General features: G+C 40.3%; 1 protein-coding gene and 1 non-coding gene across 4 annotated transcripts in view; one reads left to right on the forward strand and one right to left on the reverse strand.

Moving 5' to 3' along the window:
• The window catches only part of USP25 (ubiquitin specific peptidase 25), a 306,082-nt gene that overhangs the window by 99,000 nt on the left and 183,325 nt on the right, over positions 1-23,757 (forward strand). For all 3 annotated transcript variants that reach the window (XM_028726941.2, XM_028726942.2, XM_028726943.2), the window contains one exon: positions 4,189-4,480. The gene's annotated coding sequence lies outside the window, so the exon portion shown is untranslated. The remainder of the gene's footprint in view (positions 1-4,188; positions 4,481-23,757) is intronic.
• Positions 14,923-14,996, reverse strand: TRNAK-CUU (transfer RNA lysine (anticodon CUU)). Its single transcript has one exon. It is a non-coding gene; the product is annotated as a tRNA-Lys (tRNA).

The raw sequence follows: 23,757 nt of genomic DNA on the forward strand, positions 1-23,757 counted from the left end.
GAGAACGTGGATACAGAGAGGAAATTCTCTCCCTCTCATAGCACTAGAACTGGGGACATCCAACAAACCTAAATATTGGAAGGTGCAGAGCTGACAAAAGAAAGTTCTGCTTTGCAGATTAGACATGGAGGATAATATTATATTCTCCTTCCACTGTTGTAGGCAATATACCAGTGGCTGGGAATCACAGGTGGGAAGAGTGGTGAGGAGAGTATTGTTCTGTTCATGTTCTGCTTGTTTGTGTTTGGAGAAGAACAAACCACCAGTGTGCGGATTCACCTATCAGATGAGGCCAGCCTCTGGTTTGTTTGCGTTTCTCTGGCATGGCAGCAGCAGGAGTGGGGAAGGAGCAAAATGAGGACCTTTCAGCAGCATGACCCTGCACTCTGCTCATTCACATTAAGCCACGGTTTATTTTTAACTATTGTTTATTTTTAACCATGATTTAATGTGATGCATGAACCTTTTTAATTTGAGCACTCTTAATTGTATAAATTAGAAGACCTGAAAACTCATCTGACTTGTGGAAACTGAATTATAACCATAACTGCTAGTCTTTATTATGCTACATTATGTATGAGATAATTCAATTATTTTTTTCAATGTTATCTACCATATAGAATCTAATGGGCATGATCTAGATAGAGTTAGGCATCTATAAGCCCCACTGATTTCAAGTGATCACTCCACACCTGGGCTGGATCTTGCCCTACTATAGATGTCTGATTAAATCATTGGCTACCAGCAAGTCGATAACACACTTCCCTGCTGTTCTGTGTTTGTGACACACTATTATCCGGAAAATGTGGCTTAATATATAGGGGCATATAGGGTGGAGTATCCGCTTTTGGTCATTGGTTGATCTAGAGACCTGCAGTGCCAACTGGTTACATGATTCTATTTAGGGCTAAATATATCAAGTTGCTTTCCTAGAAAGTTATCTGCACATGCTTTTCTATCCATGTTGTATGTCAGGCTGATTTTTAAAGGAATAAAAATTAGTTCACTGCTTAATTAGCTTTTCCTCCAGATTTCGTCTATATTATTTATTTTCATATTTGATTGTAAATTGTTCAAAGTAAGACTGCTAATGGAGCAGTGATCAGTAATTAGTTGGCAGTCATGCTATGGCAAGAATATAAAAATGGAAAGATTAAAAAAAAGTGGGCGACCTTCAGATAGACCCCTTTAAAACCTTATACTATTTGTCACTGGCTGGCTTGGAACATGTCTCATTTGCAAACTATACAAAAACCAGATATGTTGCCTTTAAAACAAAGAAAAAATATGTATATGAACTGAATTGTGCATCTTAAAATACAAATAAAATGTACTTCAGGTTATTCATTTAACACAAGGGTAGGCAATCTAAGGCCCATGGGCCAGATCTGGCCCAATCACCTTCTAAATCTGGCCCGCACACGGTCCAGGAATCAGCGTGTTTTTACATGGGTAGAATGTGTCCTTTTATTTAAAATGCATCTCTGGGTTATTCGTGGGGCCTGCCTGGTGTTTTTACATGAGTGGAATGTGTGCTTTTATTTAAAATGCATCTCTGGGTTATTTGTGGGGCACAGGAATTCGTTCATTTCCCCCCTCAAAATAGAGTCCGGCCCACCACATGGTCTGAGGGACGGTGGACCGGCCCACGGCTGAAAAAGGTTGCTGACCCCTGATTTAACACCTGCATTTGCAGAGAGAGGACATGTGGATTCTTAGTAGCAATGCAGGAAAGTGTCAATTTCGATTTCGATTAGTTTCCTATTTTTTTAAGACTTGGGTTAAGTTTGTCACATTTCTACAACCATTTGTGATTTTTTAAAAGAAGTTTTCAAGGAAATTCATCCATTTTATATGGTGTATATCTCCAAATGTGCATATTTTTGTAATTTCCCTTATGATGAATTTTCACTAATGTGTTTTTATGCACATTTTGCACACTTTCCCCAGATATATGCATTTTGTACACACTTTTTGTCGAAGAACTGCACCACAAAAATTGAAGACGTGCAAATTTTGAAGAGGATAGCTGTGTTTCTGTTTGCATATTATTTCGGGAAGTGCGAATTTTGAACTTTCGCTTGAAAATGAGTACCAAACTGACCCCCCTCCCCCCTAGTGCTTAGTTGAGTTTATGACAATCCATGCTATGGAACGAATTCGTGTATGTATGTATGTATGTATGTATTAATAAATAAATCTTAATTGCAATATACAATTCCATGTACAAACCAGATCTAAAAATGGTTAATTTAACCAAGGGTGGGGTGGGACGGGACATGGAGAAGCGTTTCTCTGTTGTAAGCATTTTATGCCTCTCTAATAAAATGCCAACTAACAATCCATATTTGTATGCGTGTGTAATTTATAACAATGAACATGTGGAGCAAACGGGTCTAAGCAGTATTCTTTTCCTCCTGCTATCAGACAAAGGTAATTAATAATATAAATGCACCTTATGCCTATATTCAGAGGTTCGTAAACCATAGAAATCTTGAGGTTTGAATAAAGCCAGACAGCTTCCTCTTCTTGTTGCCATATGCTACATCATTTACCTTCTTGGTGTGTGTGTGTGTGTGTGTGTGTGTGTGTGTGTGTGTGGACAAGCAATCTGTATTCTGAAGAATTGTGCTCTTTCTTTTCATTCTGCTCTGTCGGTGGTCATCACAGCTATTCTCTTCATGAATATGTAAATCCCATGCATAAAACCACAAAAATTAGCATGACAGCTCTTCGCCCACCCCACCCCACCCGCCCCAAACGTGACCAATTATATTGAACTAATACATGAAAAGTGATGATTTAATCTTTTGGCCAGATGAATAGTTTCCGGGATGGCTACAACGGAGTCTATTAATTATCAAACCGTTGGATACGTACATATATAGCCACCCTATGCATCTAACGATCATCACACTTCTGTGGGTCTGTGATGGTGCACATGCAGATATATTTCCCAGGATCTAGTTAGGGGCAATACTTTGGCTTTGCCCTATCTATCTGCGCATTTGCCGACTTGAAGCATATTTGTCTTTTCGGTTTCTTAGCAGTAGGCTACAATGAAAAATGGGGAAGGCAAGGTTAAATAAATAAATAAATAAATGGAGGAAGGAAAGAAGGTTTGAAAGCAGATCCTGCATTTCCCCCATGTGTTCTCAATTCATTTAGTTAAAGGATGGAAGCACCGATGGGTGGTGTGGGTGGGGGTGAGAAGCATAAGCAATTGATGCATTTTATTATTTAAATCACCAGCCGCGTTCATGCACATTTATATCGGGTGACGTCAATGCGACCTTTTTTTTTTGGAACGGTGGTACTGCAGCTCATACACAGTAATTAGGCTGATGTAATTATAGTTAAAACAAAGGAGGATGCCGCTGCTGATGGCTTTTTAAAAAAAATTGAAATATTAAAGGCGGACACGTATTCCAGCACACGGTAAATGAACCTGAACTGCTGTCAGGGGCTAGGAGGACAGTGTGGCCAGTTGCACCTATTGTGTCACGGCTGTAGAAAGGAGCTTACTGATTGGCCACTGTCTGCAGCACATAATACTGACTGGTTATAAAAGACATGTCTGGGGGGGAAAGCCTGTAGGTACTCCATTGTCTGGCAAAGTTGATATCACTGCATTTCCCCCGCTTCTCCTTCCCAGAGAGTCAGACAGCTGAACTGTAAAAGCTGTACAGATTTTTTTCCCCTCCTTTCTCTTACAATACAGATTTTTTTTTGTTTCGTTTCGTTTGGTATCATGGCCCCGCTTCAGTTTGCATACTTAAACAGAATACTAATTAAGATCCCTTGTCTTAAATAGAAAAATTACACGGGTGCAAATAGGAAAAAACCCCAGCGCTTTAGCTCTTTTTTTCTTTTAAAAAAAAAAATCAAAAGGGTTGGGTCTGTGCCAAGAAATCGGTCACAGTCCTTACAGTGAAATGAAGAATTTTGTAATCAAGGTAAACAAAGAAGCGTCTTGCTTGCTTTTTCTTCCTGCCTTTATTTCTCAGAGAGCCAACGTTACTCTCATTTGCTATAGGTCACCTCCTGTATTTTAGAAAGTTTCTGAGCGACATAATTTCAAACTATACAAACCAGCTGCAATCGGGGGTTATTAATCCTTCTTAGGATGCAATTTGGTGAAAGAACTGCTTTTTTTTTATTTAAAAAAATGTCTTTTCTGTATTATAGACGGATCTAACAACGTAGTCTGGGCTCCGTGCCAAAGGCTGGTATTTCACAGCAGCGACCGCCTTACAGATGAGCTGTGGGAAGCAAGAGGGAGAATCTCTTAGGGTGCCACTACTATGGAGACACAGCTGGGCTGAACATGATTTGCTTCATACGACAACAAGAGAGGCAGAAAAGTGTCTGGTTCAAGCGCTGCCCAAGCAGGCAGTAACCAGAAGAGCTAGCAGCCAATCCGGCCAAGCTGCACTGTTCGAAACCAGCTCCACATCTCAGCCAATCAGTGACATCATTGGTGAGAAACTCATTTACATCATGCAGTAATGAACTTTATTTAATGTATCCTTTTTCTCCCCCCCCCCCTCCCTGAGATTAGGTCGCTCAATTAATTATTCTGCCAGCATAATTTGAATCACTATGCAAAATGGTGGCTGCATTTTCCCAGATGCTGTGAGGTGTGTGTGTGTGTGCTTTAACTCTCTGTTGTCTCAGGAGGAGGGAGGTGTTGATAACCATGGGCACTATTTCACTTGTGTTGGGGGTTTTGTGGCCTTATGTAGCTTTTAAAACAGCTTTACTTCTCTAATAATAGGGATATATTGCTTCATATTGTGTGCATCAAAAACCTTTCCTCCATTACAACATTCTTTCAAGACTTGGGAAGGTAGCATGGGGTAAAGAGGTTGCTGCAGCATAAGATCGCTCTGCACTTAAGCATTTCTCAGAATGCTTCCAGACTTCTTATGCTGCATAATCTCTTCACATTCTATTCTCTTTTCTTGCACGTATATGTCACATCTGAACCACGTTCGTGCTGCATTTAATTTTCTGCCACTTTTCTGCCTAGATGTGATTTTATTAATGAAAAGGATTGAGGTCATTTCTGAACAAATTTCATTCCCACTCCTCTCGCCCCCTGCACAAAGCACCTGATTAGCATCCCTTTTGCCAGAATAACTGAATACAAGAGTGTGTGAAAAGAAGTTAAGATGAGAGCTGGCTTGAGGCTATTTTGAGCAAAGCAATATATAGACTCCGTCACTGGTTATAGTTTTTTTGTGTTTAACACTTGCATATTAATCCCCCAAATAATAGCTCTTTCCCTGGATGAGACTTTTTCTGCAAGCAAACAATGGTGCTAAATACCTCCCTTCTTTCTCCTCCCTTCCTTTTTTATGCATTGTTTCATGAACAGTGCTTCTTTATAAAAGGAAAACGCTTGGCAAGCCAATAATGTGTCAAACATGTGGGTTTAGTTCTTTGTGGGTAAAGTAATTTGTTGTGCAAGTGACTTAAAAACAGCCCAGAATACTGTGGAACGCAGAGATTTCAGACCACATAACCGAATGAAACAAGTTTTGTTCTACAGTATCCTAATCGCTGGAACAGGATCAGATAGGGGACGAATTTAATATTGTCTTATTGAATTATAGCTCGTGGGCTTCAAGTACTCAGTAAGAAAGCACAGCTTTATTTCAAAATAAAAATACTGCAGGAACTCGTCTTTGATGTATTTTTTTTTTAAATCACAAATAGGCATGATTAGTTTATTACGTTCATCTGTGTAATCATCAGTATAGTCACTTTGAAAAGAATACAGAGGATTTAAATGCTAAAATGAAGCTTCTTTCAATGCATGATGGATTCCATCATGCCATCATCAGTATTCCGTGTGTGCTTGTCCTTATTCAGCCACTAGCTCCCCTGCTGCAGATCCTGTAATTTGAATCATGCGTAATAATATATTATCCTACTGGGGGCCTTCTTTCAGTAGGAGAGTAGTTTTATACATTCAGCTATGAGAGAACTCTTGGCACTATGCCAGCTCTGAGCCATTATTCACACAAGCAATCAAGATAGACTTCCTTAAGGAATAACATCTGCACAACTGCATGTGCCAGAAATCTGCAACCTCCTCCATGTTATAAATTAGGCTTTCTTGGAACCTTGAATACTTGCAAATATGAAAAGGATAAGGAATTCGTCAAAAGTGGATTGGGTGTGCCATGTGATGAAAGCCAGGAAACAGAATGGATAATGGTGGTGGAGGGATTGAAAACAAAAACTGAGGGTTGCTCTTAACATTTCATCCTTAAGCTGTGCGTATGCCAAATATTTATATATTTTAAAGTGAAAATTGTTTTCTGCTGACAGAGAGATTTTCCAGATAATATGACTGTGTTGTCCGTTGGGATCTTGGGGGTAAATTTCAGAAGTTTGTAAGCGCCAATGGCTAACTCGAGGTATTCAGTGTGATACCCAGTACAATGAAGTAGGAGGAAAACCAAGGAACAAAAGACAGAATATATTAGAAAACTCAACTCGAAGAAGACAAATTGCATTTAACTGGGATCCTTAACTATTAAGGAAATGTAGATTTCTGTTACAATCCATTGGAAGCATATTTCATCACCAAAAAAAAGAGGATGAGGATTGGCGTAGTTTATCATTTATTTATTTATTTAAAATATTTCTAGTTCCTTTCCATTCAAAAAAGAATTTCAAGGCCGGTTAAAATCACAATACATGATATGCATCAAAATCCAACAAAGCTAAAAGACTAGTAAAATATTTAAATATTGCAATAAACTCAGTGATTACCAGTTCATCCAGAGGAGTGGGAAAATAAGTAGGTACAGTCAACTTGTGACTTTTCCTGTGGTTAGGTTCTGGGCATTGTACCCAAAGCTAAAATTCCATGCAGCCAGAATAACCCCAGGTTGCAGCTTGACACAGCTATCCCTCTCTCTCTGGAGCCAGCATGCCAACTGGGTGTTGCCTCCCTTCCCAATGCCAAAGCAGAGAGCTCTTAAGCTATCCAGCTTGCTTACTGGGTTCTAGGAGCTCTCACACCAGCTCTGGGAGGATCCTGTGAGATCCCAGAGCTGGTGTGAAGCCTTCCCAGAGCCTGGTAAGCAAGGCACAGAACTCAAAACTCTTTCCGTGGCAGGAAGACACTCTCTGTGCAAGTGGCTCTTCATTTAAGCTGCAGGATTTCAACCAGCTGACCTTCAACTGCATATAGTTAAATGTGCATAAGACATGGCCATACTGTACTGCAATGCTCTCTGTGTAGAACTGTCTTTGAAGAGAAAGTGTGGAAGGTTCAACTGATCCAAACTTCTACCAGAAGGCTTGTAGGAACTTGGTGGATTGATCATATCATAACATAACACTTTTCCATTAGTTACATTGGTTATCCATTTGTTTCCAGGCTCCATTTGAAGCGCTGTTGTTAAACTTTTGAAGTGCTTAATGGTTTGGATGGAGGGCTACCTATACCCATATGAACATGTCCAGTCCCTGAGTTCTGCCTCAGGAATCCTGAACTTGGGCCACCCACTAAAGTTGATCAGGTTGACTGCTGCCAGGGACAGGGAGTTTTTATTGGTGCCCACACTTGTGAGGTTTCTGCTCCTGAGAAATCTGTTTGGCCCTTTCTCTCACAGGTTTTAAGTAGCCCTAAAGATTAAATACTTCTCTGTTCCACCAAGCCTTTTACTGGTTTTTCATTTTTTTGCTTGCCTCTGGTATATGATTTCATCTGAGGCTATTTTATTATATTATAAATTTTGTCACTTGATTTGTTTCTCTTGTAAGCTGCCTTGTGAAGGTGTGCCCTGTGCAGCGGCGCGAAATATATTAAATAATCAAACAATACATTTGGCAATATGCATTTTTATTGATTCAGGCAGCATAAAGAGAGATGGCATCTCTAAAATATTGTGTGTGTGTCATTTTCCCTTGGGACAAGTCGTGAACTTTCATCCACTCTGCTCATTGATGTGAGACTCATGTGGTTAGAGCCCAAATCTCAATAGTTGCCATCTGAAGATAAACTCAATATTCTCATCACACTGCCTGCTGGTAAGTTACTGTTAGCGGAGGACAATATGAGGTCATCAATGGTGCCATAGTTGCTCATGTTCAGATGATATTCCTTATTGCTTTTGACTTGCCAACCTGCCCGATATGAAGAATACATCACTCTGAGCCTTTCCACTTGGTTTTTACTTTCCATTCCATTGCCCAAGGAAGTCATGATCCTGGATCTGTCCTGATGCTTTTAAAATAATACCCGTTTCCAGCTCTGCATTGTTACTCTTTGGTTACAATTTGATCTACGATTTGGGTACGATTTGATCTACTTTACTTTTATACTTTTATACTTTTATGCTCTTTGTATTACGTGTAACCCATTGCTATTAATGTGGAGTCAGGCTCCCTTTGTTAATCAGAACCTGAGACCCTAGCTTTATTTCACAGTTGTACTAAACAAATCTATAAAGCTGCTAGCCTTTTTTTTTTTTTTTTTTTTTAGCTTCCATAGAAAAACGGTTCCAAAAGACTTGGTTAAATATCTCTGATTTTCTGGACTGTTTGTGGGATTCTGGACACTGATTGAAAGGACCCTAGGGTCAATAATCACTCTTGAGAAAAAGACAGAAAAAAGCTGGCATTTCAGGTTGGTGAACTTCAAAGTTAAGTGAAACAGAAAGAACAGTAGTTTACAAAAGGCATCTTAAGTTCAGGGCCAGGCCGAGAGTCCGGGGCCGAGATTTGGAGTCCAGGGATTGGGAAGAGCTGACAGCCGCTGCTGAGCGGAGCAGAGCCCTTTGGAGCACCACAGCTCTTCTGCTGTGGGCAAGTGAGGCACTGAGGCAGCTGGCCGGCTCCATCCTCCTGCGCGCTTGGGATTGGTGGGCCGTCGAGAGGCCAGCCCAGTGCACACTGCTCACACGGGGCACCTGGTTTCGCTCAGTTGTCGCCACCTCCCCCTCTACTGTTGTTGCGCTGGGCTCTGCTTCCCCTCCCCCCGGCACCTGGTGCCAGCCTTGTTCTGCTGCTGCCGCCTCTGCCTCCGCCTCAGGCTCCTCTGCCGTGCGCACCTCGCCGGCCCGTCCTAAAAAAGGACAACAACTTTGGGGTTCCACCCTTAAAAAAAGGTTGACAACTCTGGGCAACCGGGGGGGGGGCTGGGTGGATCTTTGCACCCCGGCACCACATATGCTTAAGACGGTCCTGCTTAAGTTGCTCAGTTTTGGAGGGGAGTGTTTTGTTTTTGAAAGTATAACTAACAGCTAGTGGGTATTCAAACTCCAGCTTATAGGCTACAGCTCCCTTAGAGCCCTATTGAAGACTGAAAGGTGGGGTTTAAATGGTTTTTTGAAGTATTGAGGCTGCAAAGACTAATCAGTTTAATAATAAGATAAAACAACTAAAGTTTAACATGCATGGCGCTGCCAAACATGTTGCGTCTTCTTCATTGGCCACAGTACTCTTTCCAAAGGCCTCTGAGAAGGAGGAATGGTGGCAGCAGCAGTCAGAGCTTCTCTGTTACTCTGCCACTGAAGCCACTATTGGCAGCTGGTTTTGTTTTTTTTCTAACAGGAGGGAAAGAAGCAAAAGGTAAGAAGTTGTCCTCTGCTGGAATCTTAAGTCTTTTCTACCTCATCCTGAAACCACTTTGGAGGTAGAATCACAACGATAAAAATGGAGCTGTCCCCATTTTGCCACTTGTGAATGGCCATCACGCACTAATCTTGGAGGTTGAGATGATTGATAATTTGATAAGGCCCTCTTTAAGGTACCCATTGCTCTGCTCCATGTACCATCATGGCAGCTGCATTCTACACTACCAACATCTCCAGACCGTCTTCATGAGCAGTCGAGCATGCAACGCAATACTGAGTCCATGCAGGAGGTCACCAGAATGTGAACAATTGATTGCAAACTATGGTTTTATCAAACCAGAAAGTAACTAACTGGAGTTGCAATTGTAAAGGGAATAGGAAGGAGAAGGGAGCAGACAACCAAAAGGATCACTACCATAGCACTAAACCATGGTTTGTGACTACATGCAAAAGCCCACAGGCTTAGGGGCAGGGCAGGCAATGAAATCATTTTCTTTTCAGGCTTGCAAATCCCATTGACTTCATTAGAACTTGAAAACATGTTTAAAATTGTATCCTTTTAACACTATATTATTAATATATACTTAAAAGAGTTTTGCAGTGTTTAGTGACACTCCCTGTAAAAAGGTAAAGGTACCCCTGATTGTTAGGTCCAGTCGTGGATGACTCTGGAGTTGCGTGCTCATCTCGCTTTATAGGCTGAGGGAGCAGGTGTTTGTCCGCAGACAGCTTCCGGGTCATGCGGGCAGCATGACTAAGCCGCTTCTGGCGAACCAGAGCAGCGCACGGAAATGCCGTTTACCTTCTCACTGGAGCGGTACCTATTTATCTACTTGCATTTGACGTGCTTTTGAACTGCTAGGTGGGCAGGAGCTGGGGCCGAACAACAGGAGCTCACCCCGTCATGGGGATTCGAACTGCCGACCTTCTGATCGGCAAGCCCTAGGCTCTGTGGTTTAGACCACAGCGCCACCCGTGTCCGACACTCCCTGTAAGTGTACAATATATTGCAGTTTCTGTCTTATACAGTAAAGTTGTTGTTGTTGTTTAGTCGTTTAGTCGTGTCCGACTCTTCGTGACCCCATGGACCAGAGCACGCCAGGCACTTCTGTCTTCCACTGTCTCCCGCAGTTTGGTCAGACTCATGTTTGTAGCTTCGAGAACACTGTCCAACCATCTCGTCCTCTGTTGTCCCCTTCTCCTTGTGCCCTCAATCTTTCCCAACATCAGGGTCTTTTCCAGGGAGTCTTCTCTTCTCATGAGGTGGCCAAAGTATTGGAGCCTCAGCTTCACGACCTGTCCTTCCAGTGAGCACTCAGGGCTAATTTCCTTAAGAATGGATGCGTTTGATCTTCTTGCAGTCCATGGGACTCTCAAGATTCTCTTCCAGCATCATAATTCAAAAGCATCAATTCTTTGGCGATCAGCCTTCTTTATGGTCCAGCTCTCACTTCCATACAGTAAAGTAAAGTAAAGTAATTTTATTACTTTAAAGTAATTACAGTAAAGTAATTTTATGCAAGTCAATTTTAAAATAATTTAAAGCACTTTCATAACAATTTGTACACTACTGAACATTATTTTGACTAGTTTGGAATGTTCTGTTTAACTGATAAATATCCTAATGACAGTGAGTTAAACTGTACATTTAACATTTATATTGACAATGGCATCTAAGTCCGTGTTAATGTTAGAAATAAAATTTAATGACTTTGGCAATCTGTTGCTGTTTAGCAATAGAATTTATTTCCATATGTAGAGTCACATGGCCTATCAATCAGTTCTATGCTTCCCCATAAAACACTCTCTTTATATTTGTGATGCTGTCAGTTATTATCAGACTGTTGTTCTGAAAAAAAAAATCTTATTTATGAGTAATATTAAAAGTGGATCTCATTTTAAAATCAGGACAATCTGTTGTGAACAGATTAGTAACCCAATCTACATCCAGTTTGCCTAGTCTGATGTGCAAAATGAAATTTGATAGCCAAATATCATTTATATACATTGGTACCATTAGGGTTGGATTATAGGACCTAGATATTCTTCTTCTTCTTCTTTGGTGACTGTTTGTAGCTGGGTAAGATTGTCTTTCATGAACATGGTTTTAACAGTGAGTCTGTAAGTGACTGTGGAGGCCAATTCTGGATCCACACATCCTTCCACATTGGAGACATAGGTTTCCAGGTGAGAGTTGATCCTGGTGAGGGTTTGCCAAGCGTGCCTTCTTCTTAGCATATTTCTCCCTTTCTTCCTGAGTTTGAGCTTCTTCAAAGTCTATGACACCTTTGGTAAAAGCTGTTATCCAACTGGAGCACTTTCAGGCCAGTGTTTCCCAATTGTCAGTGTTTATACTACATTTTTAAAGATTTGATTTGAGAGAGTCTTTAAACCTCTTTTGTTGTCCACCAGCATCACACTTTCCATTTTTAAGTTTGGAATAGTTGCTTTGGAAGATGATAATCAGGCATCCAAACAACATGACCAGTCCAACAAAGTTGATGTTGAAGAATCATTGCTTTAACACTGGTGATCTTTGCTTCTTCCAGTACACTGGCATTAGTTTGCTTGTCTTCCCAACTGATTTGTAAAATTTTTCAGAGACACCGTTGATGGAATCTTTCGAGAAGTTGGAGATGGTGTTTATAAGTGGTCCATGCTTCACAAGCATACAGTAAGGTTGGTAGTACAATAGCTTTGTAAACAAGCATTTTGGTTTCCTTGCAAATGTCCCAGTCCTCAAACACTCTGCACTTCAATCAGGAGAAAGCTGCACTCACAAAGCTCAGGCGATGCTGAATTTCAACATCAATGTTGGCCCTTGTGGAAAGATAACTGCCCAGGTAGGAGAAATGAACAACACCTTCCAATGTTACACAATGGAATTGGATTTGTGGTGCTGAATAGGGGTTGTTTTGTGCTTGTTGGTGCAGCACTTTGGTTTTTGGGATGTTGAGCAATAGGCCAAGCTTTTCGTAAGCTTCTGCGAAGATATTTAGGATGGTTTGGAGGTCGTCATCTGAGCATGCACATACTATGTTGTCATCAGAATACTGAAGCTCTATGATGAAAGTTATGGTAGCCTTACTCTTTGCTTTCAGCCTACTCAGATTAAAGAGCTTTCCATCTGTTTGGTATGTGATTTCTACTTCGGTGGGGAGTTTCCCTTCAACAAAGTGTAAGATCATGGCAATGAAAATAATGAATAGAGTTGGAGTGATAACATTTATAAATGAACATCATTTATATACATTGGTACCATTAGGGCTGGATTATGGTACCTAAGTATTCAGTCTGGGAGGCTCCCACACAACTCCAGAGAGGCTGCTGCAGCAACAGCATAGAAAGCCATGGTGTGGTGGCAACACCTGTTCGTGCTGCCCGCCACTGCCATTTTTCTTTACATCTCCCCCAAAGCTACAAGAGTGGATGTAAGTTGAGCTTGCCAGATGTCCCCTTGGTGGTTATGGATCCAGTGAGGGCACTGGGCCATCAAGAGCTAGAACTGCGAAGGAGTTAACTTTTCACCACAAAAGCATAGTGACAGAAGGAGTAGGGTGCAGTTGATGGGATTCTGTGTAAAAAACAAAAACCAGGCAGTGTGGCGTAATAATTAGAGTGTTAGACTAGGACCTGGGAGTGCAGGGTTCCAGTACCCACATGAAGCTCACTTCAGCCATGAAGCTCACTGGGTGACCTTGGGCCAGTCACCATCACTTAGCCTACTTCACAGGGTTGTTGTGAGAATGAAATAGGGAGAAGAACCATGTACACCACCTGGATATCCTTGGAAGATAAAGGTAGTATAATAATATGTAAGGTAAAGGTAAAGGACCCCTGGACGGTTAAGTCCAATCAAAGGCAACTATGGGGTGCAGCGCTCATCTCACTTTTCAGGCCAGGGAGCCGGAGTTTGTCCATAGACAGCTTTCTGGGGCATGTGGCCAGCATGACCAAACCACTACTGGAGCACGGAAGACCGTCCAAGTCAGACCAGGTCCCACACAAATCCTCATGTCACCCTGTTGCTCTATTTCTGTGCTTTTCTGTGTCATATAGCTCAGCTCTGTGCCTAGATATCTCTGTTTCTCTAGGTCTGTGAAATGTGCAACAAGTGAGACTGTTCAAAATGTTGTCTGCAGAGTTCTGAATTTATTTATTTTAAGCACAATAGCAGATAGCAGAGGATTAAAAAAAAGGAATTAAGTTTCTTAAAAATCCTGCATTGCTGTGCTTTTAAAAACCCCAACAAACTAAAACCAGAACTTCTCAGGCAGCATTCTAGATAGCCTCCTGTTCTAAGACCTATTGAGAGACCTGTAAAGGCTTATGGGAGGACATAGACAACCGTCAGAAAGAAAGGCTGGTGCGAAGCTGCAAAGTTTTAAAATTAAACGCAACTTCTTAATTATTTGAAAGTAAGGAAGACACGCACATACATCCAACATGAAAGGAAAATGAATCCCTTTTACTTCCCCTGCAAATAATTCCTGGAACTATTTGTCTCAAATTTTGCAGGCTTAATCCACTCTGGAGAGGCTCCTATGCCTGTAAATGTCACCCATTTTGGCCAAAAGGGGGAAGATATTACAGCTGTTTTTAGATTTCCCATTACAGTAACTGGGAGACCACAGACCTTTGTTTTATAGAGTTACTTGTAACCCAAAACACAGATAAAAACAGAGACCACAGAGCAGCACAGATTTATTTTTTAATGCACAGAGAACAGATATAAAATGAATCTTGGGACCCATGCACACCCCTACATTTGCTCTGTAAGCTGGAGTTCTCCTTGTTATAGCAGGCACAAAAGAGGTGAATAATGATGACCATAGGGGGAGCAGGTGGGAGAAGCGTAGTCTTGCTGGTACATCACATGAGTTAAAGATACAGCTAGCTTATGGCCTAGCAGCAGCAACCCTACTTCAGGATAGGAAATACTGCATACTAAACACATTGGACTTTTGAATCTTCCACAGTCTGTATCTTTGCTAGGAGTTTCACAGAGATTTGGCTTTGAGTTTTAATTTGAGTCCCTGTCTTAATTATTACAGGGTTTACTTGCTTTGTTATTACATTTATTTTGTGATTAAAATGAAAGGGGATATAGAAAAGTTTAAATAAACAAACAGCTTTTGCATGAACATAATTTACACAATATTTTAGGCCTGAATCTGGTTAGTTTTCCTCACTCTGTACATCTTGTTCTGTGAAATATCACACTGTTGTTGTTATTACTACTACCACTACTACTATAGAATTGTAGAGCTGGACGGGACCATGAGGATCATCTAGTCCAACCCCTGCAACGCAGAAACCTTTGTGCCCAGAGTGGGGCTCGAACCCACAACCATGAGATTAAGAGTCTCATGCTCTACTGACTGAGCTATCCATTGCTACTTAACAATTTTTTAAGGCCACCCTTCATCTCAGAAGAATTACGGAGCAGTTTCCAAATCTTATAAAATTAATCAATATACCAAACAATATACAAAAACACAACCATAAAATACAACTAAAATTATAAAACAGTTATAAAACTAGTAAACATTTTATGAGTTTTAATTATTATTTCTTAAATATCCCTATTAACTTGCTTAAATTCCAGCATGTATATATAGCCTGGCAAAGAGCTGTTATTCTGAAATACTTTCATGATAACATCATGTTGCCTTGTGACGAAAAGATGGTATCCCCTCAGAAATAATTCTGTAGCTTTTTCTGTAGGGCAAGGTGACAGGTGCAGCCATCCAGGGCGTAATTCTTGGTGGGAATGGTTGGCACTGTAGAGGCTGAGGAAGAAAAGTTGTTTGTGCTTTTGACTGAGTGTGAGGCAAAATGGTCATGCTATTTACTGCTTGGCAGGGATTAGACACTGCCTGCTTTCTGTCTTAAAAGTTCATACGAAGGTCAGAACAAAAATGCAGTGTGCTAGAATTGTAGAATTGCAATTGACATTTTTAATTTTTCTCAAAAAAATGAAGGGTGGGGCTGTGGAGACGTCAAAGGTAGTTAAGCAAGCCCAAGGCATAACAATGACCAGTTGCAATCCTGTTTCTTCATTTTGCTAGTTTTCTCTCTTTGCATATATCATTGTGAGGAAGCTAATATCTTTTCTGCTGTGAACAGCTAGAATGCTGAAGGTGCACTAGTTTTATTTCTGAGATGTTTTGCAAAGGCGTAGCTGACAGCTTCCAATAAATTAATAATTATAAGTGTGGCAGCCATGCTGGCGTTCATTATAGTTGAGCTGGCAAAGCAATCCTCTCCTTTTATCTGTCACAAAGTGGGTTTCTTAAATTATATGTGATTTTCTTTTATGCCTGTGGAAGCATTCTGACCTGCCACTTACCTGTGGGCATGCAAATAAGCACACACACACACGCATGCGCGCGCGCACACACACACACACACACACACACACGCTGAGTGTGGTTTTATATCCTTCGTGCTGGTCAAGCGTACTGCTGTCTCTTTCCTAATCAAAGGGCAAGTGGAGGCAACACTTCCTGGCACTCTGGAATAGTATGTCGATTATTTTGCAGTCTCCCTCTTAAAGGGCTAAGCCTGGTGAAAGGAATAAAGTCCCAGGTCATGCATTATATTAACTTTCTATTTTAAAGTGGCTTATGCCATATTAATGAATTATTGCTGGAGGTCACAGCCATGAGGAATGGTTTTAAAAAAACATAAAAATCCAATTTGTTTATAGGTTATATGTTAAATCACCCATGTAAATCATTTAGTTGTTTGACTACATAACAGTTCATAATATGACTCCATATATATACAGTATATATGAGAGTTACAAAGTAAATGGGAATGAAAACATTTAAGATGATGTCCAGTTGTGGTGTTCCACTTGCGTGATAGGCCTTTGCTTGTGAAACACCCCTCTCCACATGCCCCTCAATCTATGCTGGAGGGTGGGAGACCTTTGGAGCTGAATTGTGTTGAGGAGCTACAGAAGGAGGAGAGGGAGCCAAAATGGCTACTTTTGCAATTAAATGTTGCCTGAACCTTGGCAAAATAGACTATTATATAATGAGTTCATTTTCATAGAACAAGTTAATAATTTATTCTTACTTACTCATGATAACAACAGTCATCATTTTTAAAAAAATGTTGGAAGCCTTAGGGAATATGGGCTTTTTAATAGTATTATAATTAGTGGGCCTGGGTCTTGTATATTCACCTTAATATTGAACAGCCATACCATTGTTGGAATATGGGTGGTGGTGTATAAGAGTAAAGATGCCATTACTTCAAGTCCCCCCCCCCAAAAAAAAACCCCTGTTGTCATCAGTTTAATCAAGAGAATGAGAGACATGAGAAATGCGGTGGATATGGAAGGTTTGGGGCCTAAAAGAAGATGTAGATTCATGAATCTCCAAATCTTTCCCTGTGCTTGTTGAATTTCCCTGTGCTAGTTTCCTCTCTTTGTTCTACAGCACTGGAAAAGAGGGTGAGTGGAAATTGTGCAGTGCTTCTTGTTTTTCAAATGACAACACCCTAAGCCTTCATCCAGGAGCTGAGTAGCGTCACTGCACCTTTTTCTCCTTCCTCCACCATCATTCCATATTATTGGGAGAAGGAAGTATGTATGGTGCAATACCATTCAGTGTATGGTTGCTATAACAATTTTGTCAGGGCAAATTTGTTTTTTATATATTTAACAACATTTATATACTGCTTGATTATAAGAAGAGCTCTAAGCTGTTTAAACTTTATATACTTATAGTAACCCCTTGAACTTGGCCCCATATTAGATAAAGGACTGGGATCTTTCTGAGTCTCTTCTCAAAGTCTTGGCCTGAAGCTTATATAGTGGAACCTCAGTTGTTGAGCGTAATCCGTTCCAGAAGACCGTTTGACTTCTGAAATGTTTGACAACCGAGGCGCAATTGCCGGTCGGCAAATTCCTTTTTAAAAATGGAGAAATGCGCCTTGGAAGCCATTCAACTTCTGAGGTGCGTTCAAAAATGGAAGCATTCACTTCTGGGTATTCGGTGTTCAGGTTCCGAATTGTTTGGCTTCCAAAGCATTCAACAACTGAGGTTCTACTGTATAGTATTAGGCATGATGAGATAGTCAGCTTCAGACTCTTACGCACTAGACCAATCTGGTTTCTAACCAGGCTACATATCACCTGTTGTGGGGAAATGACCATTTTCGTATGGGGCGGAAGCATTTTAGAGACATTATGGGTGGTATTCAATTCTCCATGATGACAAGGTAGCTTGCAGAAGGAGCATTACAGAATCCTCATCCCTGCAGTCCCCCGTGCCCCTTTCCCCCAATAGGCCTCTCTTCAAGGCCTTCAGGAAAGGCCTGGGATGCGGGCGAGGGCACCAAGTGGTGTGTGGCAGGATAGGGAATTGCCCTTCAGTAAGCAGTCTTGCTCTTGCACAGGATTGGATACAACTCTAGATTTTTGGTAACCATTGTTGGAACCTGAAGTAGTCATAGACGTCTAAACGGTAGAAATACACAGAATTCTAAATACAGAATTTCAAGGAAGATGAAATACTTCCATTTAATTTCCCCACCCCTTTAAGAACTCATATCCCTGAAACTTTAATAGCATGTGTCTATATTTAAATACTAACTTACTTTCTGGGAAGTAGGGCGCCTACAGGTTGACATAAGCATTTGCTATACAAGCAAGCAATGCCATTGTTGTGTGTAGCAAAGGGGCTTGTCTTGTAGTTTCAGAATAACTTTCACTCATAAGGAACAAGACAGGCTTTCTGCTGGAATGGTCTGAAAAAAGCAAGCATTGTCATCTTGCATTGACGACCCTTCACAGAACTTGCCATAACCACAAAAGCAGCTTTCTGGGTAGTGAAAACAAATTGTGTTCTGTGCAGTGAAGAGAACAACTGAAGGTCAGAAGGCAAATTCAGCTTCATGTGACAAGTGTTGTTGATATGCTCGTTGCTCAAGATGCAAGCAAGTGCTTTTCACGTTGGATGGGTGCTGAAGCAAAAGGAGGTGATTGCCAGCAGAAATGCATTCATGAAATATTGTGCCAAGTCTTTTACTTCACATGACATTTATGCCTGTGCCTTTTGAAATCACAAAATGTTACTTATTGAAGGATAAAAACACAGAAAAACAATTGAGGTGGAGTGACTTTCATGAACTTGACAATGAACAGCAAATTGTAAAGGGGTATAGTCAGAATTTCGCTTCCTGAAATTCTCTAGGATTTTCTCCAGCTGGAAATGGAAAATATTAAAACATCATGAAAAAGTTGCAGTTGGATTTGAAAGCATTGCAGTCAAAGCTGCTTCTGCTTTGTGTATACTCCTAATTTCATCTAATGCTATTGTCTTCTGTACTTTAATGAACAGATCAATCATCAGGATCTGGGAAGCATGTACACACAATGCAGCATTTATTAATATGTATCATTAATGGGCTCCTTCTAGAGAGAGATTATAATATACATAACAGAGGTCACCAATCTTTGGGGGCCTGTGGGCAGATTTGTAAACCAGACAAAATGTTGTGGGCACCACACACAAACAGCCTTGCAAGCAAGCACACACCACAACCTATTTTATTAGTCACAAACCCTTCAGGTTAGCCCCTCTGCTTGGATTAGGAGAAACTGCTGCAGGCTTCTGTTCTTTTGAGCCCTGCCATGGAGCAACATATGAGCATCATAAAAATCCCGTTAACACTATCAGTGCCCGCATGGATCCTGAACTGAACCATAAATCAGTGCCAGCAAAGTTTTGTTTCATGGGCCAGCCAACAAATGACCATATGAGCCTCCTTCATTCCCACATGCTAGGACTTCTATAGCCTCAGAACTGCTGCGTCAAAAGCTGGAATGCTGCAGATTTCTTAGAGTAACATCAGATACAGTAGAAGCCATTGTAGTAGGTAGAGAAAATTGAAGATGTTTCAAAAATGGAAAAACTTTCCGACAGTAAGAGCTGTTCGATAGTGGAACAATCTCCCTCGGGAGGTTGTGGACTCCTTCCCTGGAGATTTTTTAAGCAGAAGCTGGATGGCCATCTGTCATGGATGCCTTAGCTGAGATTCCTGCATTGCAGGAGGTTGGACTAGATGACTCTTGGGTCCCTTCCAACTCTACGATTCTATGATTTTATGAATATGTGGTCCAATGTTCTAATTACTACTCCTCCTACTACTATTAAAATCTGGTTCCTTATCATGCTTAGGTTGTTGGAGAAGGATTTAATAACTGTGCGATTGCTTGTAGTGATCCAGTTGACTATCTAATATTTTATAATTTTTATATGTAACCCACTGTAATTGGAGTGTATTGTGTAAGTTTTATTGTGTAGGTTTCCTTGAGAGAACTGGTGTAAGGCAGTGAGTAAGTAAAATAGCCAGGTGTTGTGGCCTGGCTACTGGACCACTGTTATGTGGCTTATCGTCATGCTGTACCAAAGTAATGGAGCCCTTATTTATTGGAAGCTGCTAGGAAAGGATAATTGCATATGTTTTTGTATGATCATTGATGGGCTTCCATAATACATCTTATACACTGTTGCCATTGAAGAGCAGCCTATCTTTTATTAGTTGATAAGTCGTCCTGTTTTGTATCCACGACATTGCCTCCCTCCTTGCTTCTGAACACAATTTCAGATGCTGGTCACTATTACCTGTATGACCTGTATGACCTTGGGCTAGTGTAGTGAGAGGAGCCATTGCTCCCAAACCAACTAACTTGTTGTGAAATAATGTAGTGAAATTCTGATTTTGATGTCATGAAATAAAATCAAGTTAAAGCATGGGGCCCTCTAGAACAGGGCCCCTTCCCTCAGAGAGGCTCTCCCTTATCAGTTTTAAGAGTTAGTGCTTGCTTGCTTATTTAAGCAGGCTTTCCTGCTGATTCTAAGGTTGATTTTTAAGCAACTTAGACTGTATTTTTCTAAAGAGAAAAGTGAATCTTGATATTTTTGGCATGTTAGATGTGAAGTTGAGTTTGGAAAGAGGTGGGGTGGAAAGTTTGGAAATGCATTTGAATTTATTATGGAGAAACGTCTTCCACCAGGCGCACTCACACACACTGTATTCATTGGTTACTTTCTACAAATTTCTTTGTCCAGATTTTTTTTTCATGCCTGAAGGCAGACATGTCTTTTCATTTAGTAGAAGAGCCTCATGCCTGTGGAATCCATTTAGACCGTAACTGAGTGCCTGAAAGCTTTTATTGCTAACAGTGGCTATTTAGAAACTTGATGGACTGGTAATCAGAGCTGGACAGGTACACTTCCACTTGCACTCAAGGCAAGTTGAGATTCTCTGGTGCTTCCTTGTGTTTCAGTATGCAGCTTAGCTTTTTTCAAATTCTGCCAGTTCTTTTCAGTGCTCTTTAGTTTCTTTTAAAAGACACTTTAATTGAATCCCCTTTTTCATAGTTGGCTTAGTTCTCCTTAGTACCTTTTTTTCTTTTTTCTTACTTATTATAGATTTAAATATTTGGAACAGGCAATGCTGCCATTCTCACTGCAGTGCCATTATGAATTGCGACTGTAGTGGAAAGAATATTGAAAGAGCTTGTTGTTCAGATTTGAGGGTGATGTAAACAACTTCTATTTGAGTTTGGGTAATGAAGCACATAGTGGCTTTGATAGACTTTTCCAACCCTGCTTTAATTAACTCATCTTTTGCAGCATCTGGTCCTGTCTAAGATATTATTACCTGAACTAGAAAGAATGGTCTTAATGCAGCAAGACTATTTTTTCTGTCTTAAGAAATGAAACAAAAAAGTGATGGGTGGGGCAGGGCAATATTTAAACTTATATACAAAGTGACCAAAAAGTATATGAAGCATTTTTATCATACCCATGTCCATATTCAAAACCTAAAGAAATGCCAACTCTATAATTTTCAGGGTTTTTTTTTTTTGCATGAATATTATTTTCATAGAAAGTGTTGGTATTTATATAGCAATTCAGGCATTTGAAATATGCCACAATATCTATAATTAGAATTGAAGGGCATTGTTGACAGTACAAGCATAAGCATGTTCTTTACTCTGTTTGCAAGACAAACAAATTGGCAACTTTGTTTAGCAAAATATATGCTAAAGATAGAAAGTAAATAGTTAAATTGTAACTGAGTGTCGGTTGAGAATACAGTACAGTGGTACCTCGGGTTAAGTACTTAATTCGTTCTGGAGGTCAGTTCTTAACCTGAAACTGTTCTTAACCTGAAGCACCACTTTAGCTAATGGGGCCTCCCGCTGCTGCCATGCCGCCGGAGCACGATTTCTGTTCTCATCCTGAAGCAAAGTTCTTAACCCGAGGTACTATTTCTGGGTTAACGGAGTCTGTAACCTGAAGCGTATGTTACCTGAAGCATATGTAACCTGAGGTACCACTGTACTAATTTTTTTTGACAGGATTTAGCACAAGGTTTCTGTTTTTTGCTATGAGCTTTTAAAGATAGGATTTTTGAGAACTCTGAAATTTGCAAAGCAAAAAATTGTCTGGGGGGTGAGGGCTGGAACTGACACTAAACAAATTAGTTATATTGATGATTGCCTTAGTATCTTACATGGGATTTGATACTGGGCTGATGTCTTATAATTACAGATAGCTGATGGAGTCTAACATTTATAGGTGTGCAGTGCGCTCAGGCAAAATGAACATTTCTGAACTCACCCATTAAGCTTAGATCAACTGACTGTTTGAAACAAGTTTCAGGAGCCCAGAGCCAGCCCATCCATTAAGCTGGGTGAAGCAGTTACCTCAGGCGGTGGAAGCCCCAAGGCAGCAACCTTCTGGTTGAGAAGCATCATTGTCGTTGGTGCTCATTTTCTGCAAGATCTTGCTGAATCTCAAAAGGTTTCATGGATCAAAAGAGATTTTGCCAGAAATTGGTGACAACAGCAGTGCCACTTCTCTGCCAGAAAAGTGGACGCAATAGTGGCACTAAAGAGGTGGGTTCTGCAGTGGCAGTGGAGGCACCAGGGGTGAGCAGAATGGGGCAGCACTTTCCATTTCAGGCAGTAAAATGGGACATGCCAGCCCTCCATGAGTCCAAGTAGTGAACATTGTTTTTAAAAGTTTGTGATATGGAATGAAACAGCTGTTCAAAGAGAAGAGTCAAACATTTTATTTAGCTAATACAAGCATGTTGTGGGCCTAAGCATCATTATAATTCTAATTAGACTCATCATCGTATATTTTGGGAAAGTTGTTTACTTGTTTGTTATGCATTAGGACATCTTCTGAGATACTGTAACCAAATTTTGCATGATAGTTCCTGATCTCAAGGAGCAGGTTTTCTGTTAGGAATGTGATTATCCAGTACAAATATGGGAGGATAATCAAGCAATAATCTCTTTGGTAGATTCTGAGCAGTTTAAAGGTAAATCAAAACATATAGAGATTAAATATCAAAATGCAAGAGAAAATATTAAACAACACCTCATAATGTTGAAATACTGTGAGAGCAAGCAAAATGTGTCAGATATATTTACGAAAGCCCTCACATTTGAGAAACATGCACAACTGTTGACAAAATTAGGAGTTGTGTTGCATGATGTAGAAATATGTTTTGTATATATTTATGGCATTGTATTGTTTCTGTTTGAATGAGAGAGGGTGTTAGGAAGTCATTCTGTAAAGAAACAGAAAAAGGTGCTTGTAGCTTTAAAGAAATTTTCTTTAATAGTTAGGAGTGACACTCTAGGCTGATTGGTTTCAGCTGGGGATGAAAATAAAAAAAACTAAACTTTTCAAAACTCCACTGATTTGAACCAATTTTGCATGTTGGTTCCTGAACACGTTTTTGTTTATGTTTGGGTAGGATTAGATGCCATTTTGAGTAAAGATGGCAGACCTTTTAAAGATGAACTTTTTAAAACTACACTGATTTTATCCACTAATTTCAAAACTGCATGGCTTTTTTGGTTTTTTAGAATTCCCAAGCAACACCAGGTATGTGGCTGCTGGTCATCTATATATCAAATTTCCAGAGCTTTAGTTACAGTATACTTGTGGTCCTTTTAGCAGATCTATAAGGTAGGATAGTGTTATTATATCCATGTTGTGGATCAGACAGAGAGAATATTATTTTGCATCATATTTTTATGACCGATTATAAAGAGTGAACTTTTCTTAATACAGCATTCATTTTTTAAAAAACAACAATTTTTATCTCTTTC

Source organism: Podarcis muralis, chromosome 4 (assembly GCF_964188315.1).
Source record: "Podarcis muralis chromosome 4, rPodMur119.hap1.1, whole genome shotgun sequence".
Lineage (NCBI taxonomy): Eukaryota > Metazoa > Chordata > Lepidosauria > Squamata > Lacertidae > Podarcis > Podarcis muralis.